Raw genomic sequence first — 7,172 nt, forward strand, 5'->3', positions numbered from 1 at the left:
ATTTCTTTTTTTTCCTCCCACTTAGCCGATTTTGTACATCTTTCCATAGTCATGGAGATCAACCACATTTTTTTGTTTTGTTTTTAGCCACATTATTATTTTTTTTCATGATACAAATGATAAATTATATTTATACAGTAAATAAATGTCAACAGTCAACACAAGTTCAAAACCAGCTGCCAGCCCCTGGTGACTTCCTCCCTCATGGTGCCCATCAGGAGGGAGCACAATGGCAGCGGCCGGTGGCTTCATGATCAGTGCATCAGGCAACAGGGACAACGTGCGCTCAGGATGGCCTGTGCCAGGAGCTGGGGTGGAGGCGGTCATGTTGGGGTCTCAAAGTCTTGTCAGCAAGAGTTCTTGTCTGTTACAAAAGAATCACTGACCCCAAGAAGTCGAGTCTGGTCTACTGACCTGTAAGGCTGATCTGGGCCCCACACCATTTGAGGGAAAGCACCTACCTGGGCAAGCACCCTGCTCCTGCGCCCAACCGCGCCTCCCACCCTACCCCGGGCAGGAAGAGACCAGCCACCAGCCTTCCTGAATGGCATCCTCTGGTTCTGGTGGAGGAGTGGCTCCTGGAACAGCACAGATGGGCAATCTTCACGCAGACCCTGCACGTCCTCCTGGTGGCCCAGAGACCCTTGTAGATCTAAATCTCCCCTGTGCCAGTGCGAAGGGTCAGATCTTCAGGAACCAGAGAGGGGCTGGCAGGTGGTCGGCTGCCTTGAGAGCTGGAGGTGGGGAGTCCACACGGTGGAAAACGAGCCAGAAATGCCCGGTAGGTACACTACTGGGACACAGGATTGGGGGAATGTCTCTTTGCTGGGGAAAAGCAAGTCTTTTCTGGTCTTTAATTTGTGACTTAATACTTTTTTTTTTTTCTTTTACAGTGGTGGGTGGGGTGAGAACAGCAGAAGGTTGGAAGGGGGAAGTAATATTAGTTCATGTTTGTTAAAAAATCTTATCCCATGTAAGAATGATTTTTTTCTACATCTCCAAAATGAGAAATGATTATTTTTAAGTCTGCAATTTAAAATCAAAGGAGTTAGCAGGTAGGTGGATCAGGGCCAGCCCTGGTCCCTCACCCCCATCTTAGCTTGGGGACTGTCCCCTGGGGACCTGTGGGCACAGAAGCACCCCCCAACCCCTGGGACAACTGCCATTTCCACATTATCCCCATCTTTAACCTGAGCGTGGACTGAGACAGAGGAGAACAGACACACAGGGTCAAGATGTTTCTTCCATTTCAGACTCCACTGTAAGCAGAAGTCCTCATTAATCCCTGCATGCCTTTAATTCACAAAAGGAATTAGTTGATAAAAATCAGTGAGTCACATTCATAAGTTAGATTTTTTTCTTTAACTTTCAAGATGTTGGTGTATCAGTAAGAAAAATGGCCTCTCTCTCAGGATCTAGCTGAAAAAGGCGAAAGTCAGTCAGTTTAGTAATTCACCAAAAAAGGGAGTTAAAGAAAGGAAAAGGCAACTGGAGGCTAGGACTTTTTGTTGCTGTTGTTTTTTTCTTTAAATAAATATCATCTTTTATGTGTAATCAAATTCCCATATTTTTCCCTATAAAGTATTTGCTTTAGTTTTTCAGCATAAGGTGTTTTTTTGTCATCCAAACATCTTTTTAAATTTTTCTTACAGAGTTAAAACCTTAAATAAGAGAATTTAAACCACTAAAATGACACATGCCAATATCTTAATTCAGCTGGACCTGGTAAATTCTATCAAAACTAGACAGTTAAATAAGAACCACGTTATAAAAATGTTAGCCAAAAAAAGACTATTAGATAATTTTGCAAATTCAAATATGAAACTGTACTAAACAAAATACGTGCAAACGTATATAAGCATAGAGCCATGTGGCAGGGTTATGCTCAGATTAGTTTTAAAGCTCGCTCTAGTGGATTTAATTCAAGAGTTGTCTACGGTGGTGGTTACTTTGAACTCACACACAAGTCAAAGAAAAATAAAATATGCACAACCACTTCCACAAAAGGTCAGTGTCTCATGGAGCCAGTGCTTCATCCCATCCACACCTGGGACTGCCTAGGCTGTCCCCAGGGCTAGGGGCAAAGACTAGGAGACCGTCCCAAGTCCTGGGCCAGGCAACGTCCCAGAGACTCTCGGGCTGAGGCTGACAACTCCACCTCCTCGTCCAAGGCCTCAGAGGAGCCCTGACAGGACCTGCGCGCTTGCTTGGGAAGAGGTGGCCAGAGCAGGCCAGGCTGGGGCAGGTGAATGGGCCTGCCTCGGAAGGCGAGGACCTCATGTGACACTCTAAGTCTGAGGGTCGGGCTGTAAAAACAACCCTTTTATCAGGAAGCTGGAACTGAAAAGCCCTAACACCACCCACCCCAAACTCTGAGGGCCCATCCCACAAACGAGAGTACCTGCTCGGCGTCCTCTGGCACAGGTGCTCTGGACGTCCCTCTGGGGTAGGTCCCAGGCCCGGGGCACTAGAGAAGGAAAGGGTTGGTTGTGCCGGTGACCTGAGCTGTCAATAGGGAGATACCCACACTGCCCACCATGTTCATCGTTGTGGGGCCCGGTGGTGTCAGAGAAGAACCACTGGCCCACAGAGCTGAGTGTAGGGCCGTGGAGGTCATGGAAGCCAGAGCCATGGGCTTCACCCCAGGCCAGGCCGGAAAGACATGCTGGTGCCCAGGACGGGGCTGCCCCGCAGCTGGTTCAGTGTCAGTGGCTGGGGCTGGTTCACCTGGAAGGGGTTGATGGGCCGAGACAGCGGCTGCACCTGGTGCCAGGAAAGGGTTGAACGACTGGGCTGGCGGGGCGGGCATGGTCACCAGTGAGTCCAGGTTTACGAGGGCCACGGGGCCCAGAAAGGACTCAGGTGTTTTCCGGGCACTGCTGGGCTCGCTCGAGGCAATGGTCAGCGGTTGAGACTCAAAGGGGTCAGGGCTTGTGGTTCCATTGTTTTGGGATGGCAGTGAGGCCACAGATTCAGCTGTTTTTTTTGAAGTTTGGAGGTTGTCAAATTCAGAAAAGTTGTTTTTAATTGTACCATTCAGATTACTGAAGAGCTCAAAAGACTCAGAGGCAGATACTGGCTTGGCGGCCGAGACTTCGCCCCCAGTGTCAGAAGTTATTTTCCCAGCACTGGGGGCAGGCTGCTGTGAAGCAGCCCAGGGGTCTGAGCTCTTAGGGACAGAGTGTGTGCTGGCTCCGGGAGGCACTCCCCATGGGTCGATGGAGGCAGCTGGCTTGGCACCAAACAGTGGCCAGGGATCCGAAGTGCTCTCGGGAGCCACTGGCCTGCCCCAGGGGTTGGTCTGGTTAGCCAAGGCTGATGGGCCCCAGGGCTCTGCTTTCTGGGCAGCAGGGCCTGAGCTGGGGAGAGCATCCATTAAATCCAACAGGGTGGTCTGCTGTGGGTGGGAGCCATGCTCTTTTTTTTTGGAACTTTAACTGTGTCCCTTCGGCTTTCCTCTATGGCCATCTGCAATCTGAGGTCATCACCCCGCCTGAGGCGTTCTTCCTGCTCCGCCACTTCTCTGCTCCTGGCAAGTGCCAGCTGCAGCTGACGCTCTTCTTCTCCGCTAGTCTGGGGCCGGGCTTGCTCCAGCTCAGAGGACACCCTCGGGGAGGTGGAGCCATGGTAGGAGGCTGGTGATCCCCCAGCCTTGCCATACTCCTGCTCCAAGTAGCTGGTGCAGAGGCTGGGCTGGCTGGAGCCACGCCTGAAGGTGATCTGGTTGCTGCCCATATGGGTGGCAACCTGGGCCATGCGCTCTTTGGTCTTGGGAGCCTGGGCCCTCTCGGCCTTCAGCTGCTCCTGGTCCTTGAGAAGGGCCACCAGTTGCTTTACTTCTCACGCACGTTGATGCCCTGGTCCTTGCCGTCACGGTCAATGTACTGGAAGTCCTTCAGGGTCTGGATGGCAAAGATATTCTCTCAGCACTGCTGGGCCACCCGCTCAGACCCGGTCTTGATGAGATAGTCCAGCAGCGTCAGTGCCTTGTACACGTGCTGCCAGTTCTTGCCATGGTCGTTGAGCCGCTTCCACACCATGCTCATGATCTCCGAGAAGGCCACCACATTGTAGGTCATGTCAGTGATCTCGGTCATCAGAGAGCTGGACGGGCCCCATGGGTCGTTGGAAGTGGCTTCCCAAACTTTGATTTCAGCCTGAGTAATGGTTCACAATGTTTCTCATCTGCCATCTGATAGACGTCGTCATTTTTTTTCTTTGTTACAAACTTAAAGCCCTTCAAAGACAGAAACTTTCCTGACCTCGTTAAGTCTGCACCCTCTGAAGGTTCAGTTTCTATAATCAATCTAGAGCAAGATCCCTCAACAGTCATTTCCTCCTCTGGAGCCCGAGATCCGAGAAGCTGGAAACCATGACCGGGCTAGAGTGAGGTCCATGTCTGTGACACTGGGCTCTGGTCCACACGGTTGGTGACCTCCATCTGTCTCATCACTAATGAGCAGCCAGCACCTAGCACTGTGCCCAGCTTGAAAATAAATACTCCGCTCCTCCGGGCCGGGCCGCCGGTAGCGCCGGGGAGGCAGGAGCTACGGGAGACCGCGGAGCCGCCGCCGCGTCTGCCTCCGTCTGACACCCACACACCAGCCAACCTGGCGGCCGGAAGGGGGCGCGCCTGCTGCGTGCGCGCGCCCGCCCGCCGGCCTGTTTTTAGCCATATTATTATTTTTATTTATTTATTTTTTTTGAGACAGAGTCTGGCTCTGTTGCCCTGGCTAGAGTGTCGTGGCGTCAGCCCAGCTCACAGCAACCTCAAACTCCTGAGCTCAAGCGATCCTCCTGCCTCAGCCTCCCGAGTAGCTGGGACCACAGGCATGTGCCACCATGCCCGGCTAATTTTTTTCTCTCTCTATATATTTAGTTGTCCAGATAATTTCTTTCTATTTTTAGTAGAGACGGGGTCTCGCTCTTGCTCAGGCTGGTCTCGAACTCCTGACCTTGAGCAATCCACCCACCTCGGCCTCCCAGAGTGCAAGCCATATTATTTTTAACATGCATTATAAGTAGAGTTTACCATCCTGTGCATGTAGTTATCCTAAGAGCAGAGACTAGCTTACTACCTAGGGTGGGAATCCCTTCCGATGTCCCCTGAGTAATGGCCCTTGCTGCTCTGTTTGAACATTCATGCTCATAATCTCATTCCAGCTGGCGTTGTTGCAGAAGTATCATTTATTAAGCCAAAATCAGACTCCCTATATAACTTCTGTGCATAGACTATCATTGTATTCTTTGGTGTTTTATAGAAAAGATCTAAACCTCTATAATAATGGTGAACATTTCTTGAACCCTTTGCCAGATATTGTGCCAAGTACTTTTATTACAGATCCATTTCATTTTAATCCTTGGAAAAACCCCCAAGTTGGGTAAGATTCTTAGGTAATTGGTGGGATATTTGGGACTCAAATTAAGCAAAGCCTGAATTCCCTTCCCAGATACGGAAACCAAACGCCTTTAGGGACTGGGCAAGTAAAGAAATGGGGGACGTGCTTATGGACAGTAGAAGTAGCAAGGTCCACAGTCAATAGTCAAATGTATATTTTACCTGAAAGTAGCCTTGTTCTGCTCTTGTTGGACAAACCATGTGCCCTAACTTTATAAGGATCTTCTCATTTGCACAATTATACCTCCCATTAGTCATTTCCGAGGCTAAAAATCCTCCCCAGCTGTGTCAGCTGTTCTGTATGATGCCACTCTGGTGGGTCTCCTGTGGATGAGCTTCACGTGGTCACTATACCAGATACACAATGGCCGATGTGGTTCTACCAGGAATTGTTAGGTGCTGGAGGGAGGTACAAGAGGAAAAGATAGCACTAGGTCAGTGAGGAGCAGAGGTTGCAAACTAGCTGCCACACGTTGGCCTACATTTTGTTTTTAAAAATGATCTTGATTTTGGACTTCTTTTGAAAAATCAGATAGTTCTTCATTACTGAGAGGCTCCGGCCCAATAGAGCAAAGTAGTGAAAGTAGCTTTAGCTGAGCAACATTCTCCAGTTCACCAGTTTCCATTCTGTTACTTTTATACCCAACCTGCTAAGGGCAAAGAATGTGTTTTAAACCCTCCCACAAAGTCTAGCGCAGTGCTCGTAGGCACTTGTTTGTCAAATGAATGAGCCAAAACCTCAAGTGCGTTTCCATCCCAGGACACGCACTATGTTCCTTTGAGGTACGGGCAGCTGGGCTGGTACCATTTAATTCAGACTTTTCTAAGTGGCCCTCCGTCAGCTGTGTGGCGCCCTTTGCTCTGGCCAGCAAGCCCAAGTGCATGACCTATGTGTACCACCTGCACAGGGGAGCCTCCTGTTCACTGGCACACGGTGACGGAACCTGGTAGAGGGACAATAGCACAGCATCGACTTTCTGCTGACCTTTGAATGGTCATGTGCCAAATCAGTGCACTTCAGTTGCCTTAATTTTTCATTAAATTCCTATCCTGAGGTTTCTCTTTTTTTTTTTTTTTTGAGACACAGTCTCACTGTGTTGCCCGGGCTAGAGTGCCGTGGCGTCAGCCTAGCTCACAGCAACCTCAAACTCCTGGGCTCAAGCGATCCTCCTGCCTCAACCTCCCGAGTAGCTGGGACTACAGGCATACGCCACCATGCCCGGCTAATTTTTTTTTTATATGTTTTTAGTTGTCCGATTAATTTCTTTCTATTTTTAGTTAGAGACGGGGTCTCCCTCTTGCTCAGGCTGGTATTGAACTCCTGAGCTCAAACAATCCGCCCGCCTTGGCCTCCCAGAGTGCTAGGATTACAGGCGTGAGCCACTGCGCCCGACCTGAGGTTTCTCTTTTATATTCAGTCCCGTAGGTCCCTGGCCTCACAGGTATGCAGTTCAATCATGGAGCCTCAGTTTCCTTATCTTACAAAGTGGGGATAAACCAGTTCCTACCTCACGAAGTGATTGTGAGGATTAAATAAAACAATTTCAGATGGTGCTTCACGCAGAACAAGTAGTAAGAACTCAGTAAATGGAAGCTGCTGTTTGAGAAAATGAAGGTCACTCCTTTGGCTTCAGGGGGCAGAGCCTGGGGTGAGGCAGAGGTGGAGGGGTGAGAGCCTATTTGTTATTCCTGGGGCCATCTTGATGAACCTGCAGTTCCATGGCAGAACTACTCCAGAGCCAGGGGCAGGTCCCAGCAGGGCTCCTCTCCCTGA

The 7,172-nt window shown here is 49.9% G+C and overlaps 1 pseudogene; it reads right to left on the bottom strand.

Annotated features, from left to right (window-relative positions):
- Positions 1 to 2,467: 2,467 nt before the first annotated feature.
- On the bottom strand, positions 2,468 to 4,273 carry LOC105806201 (annotated as a pseudogene).
- Positions 4,274 to 7,172: the final 2,899 nt, after the last annotated feature.

Source organism: Propithecus coquereli, unplaced genomic scaffold (assembly GCF_000956105.1).
Source record: "Propithecus coquereli isolate 6110/MARCELLA unplaced genomic scaffold, Pcoq_1.0 Scaffold139, whole genome shotgun sequence".
NCBI classification, from domain to species: Eukaryota; Metazoa; Chordata; class Mammalia; order Primates; family Indriidae; genus Propithecus; species Propithecus coquereli.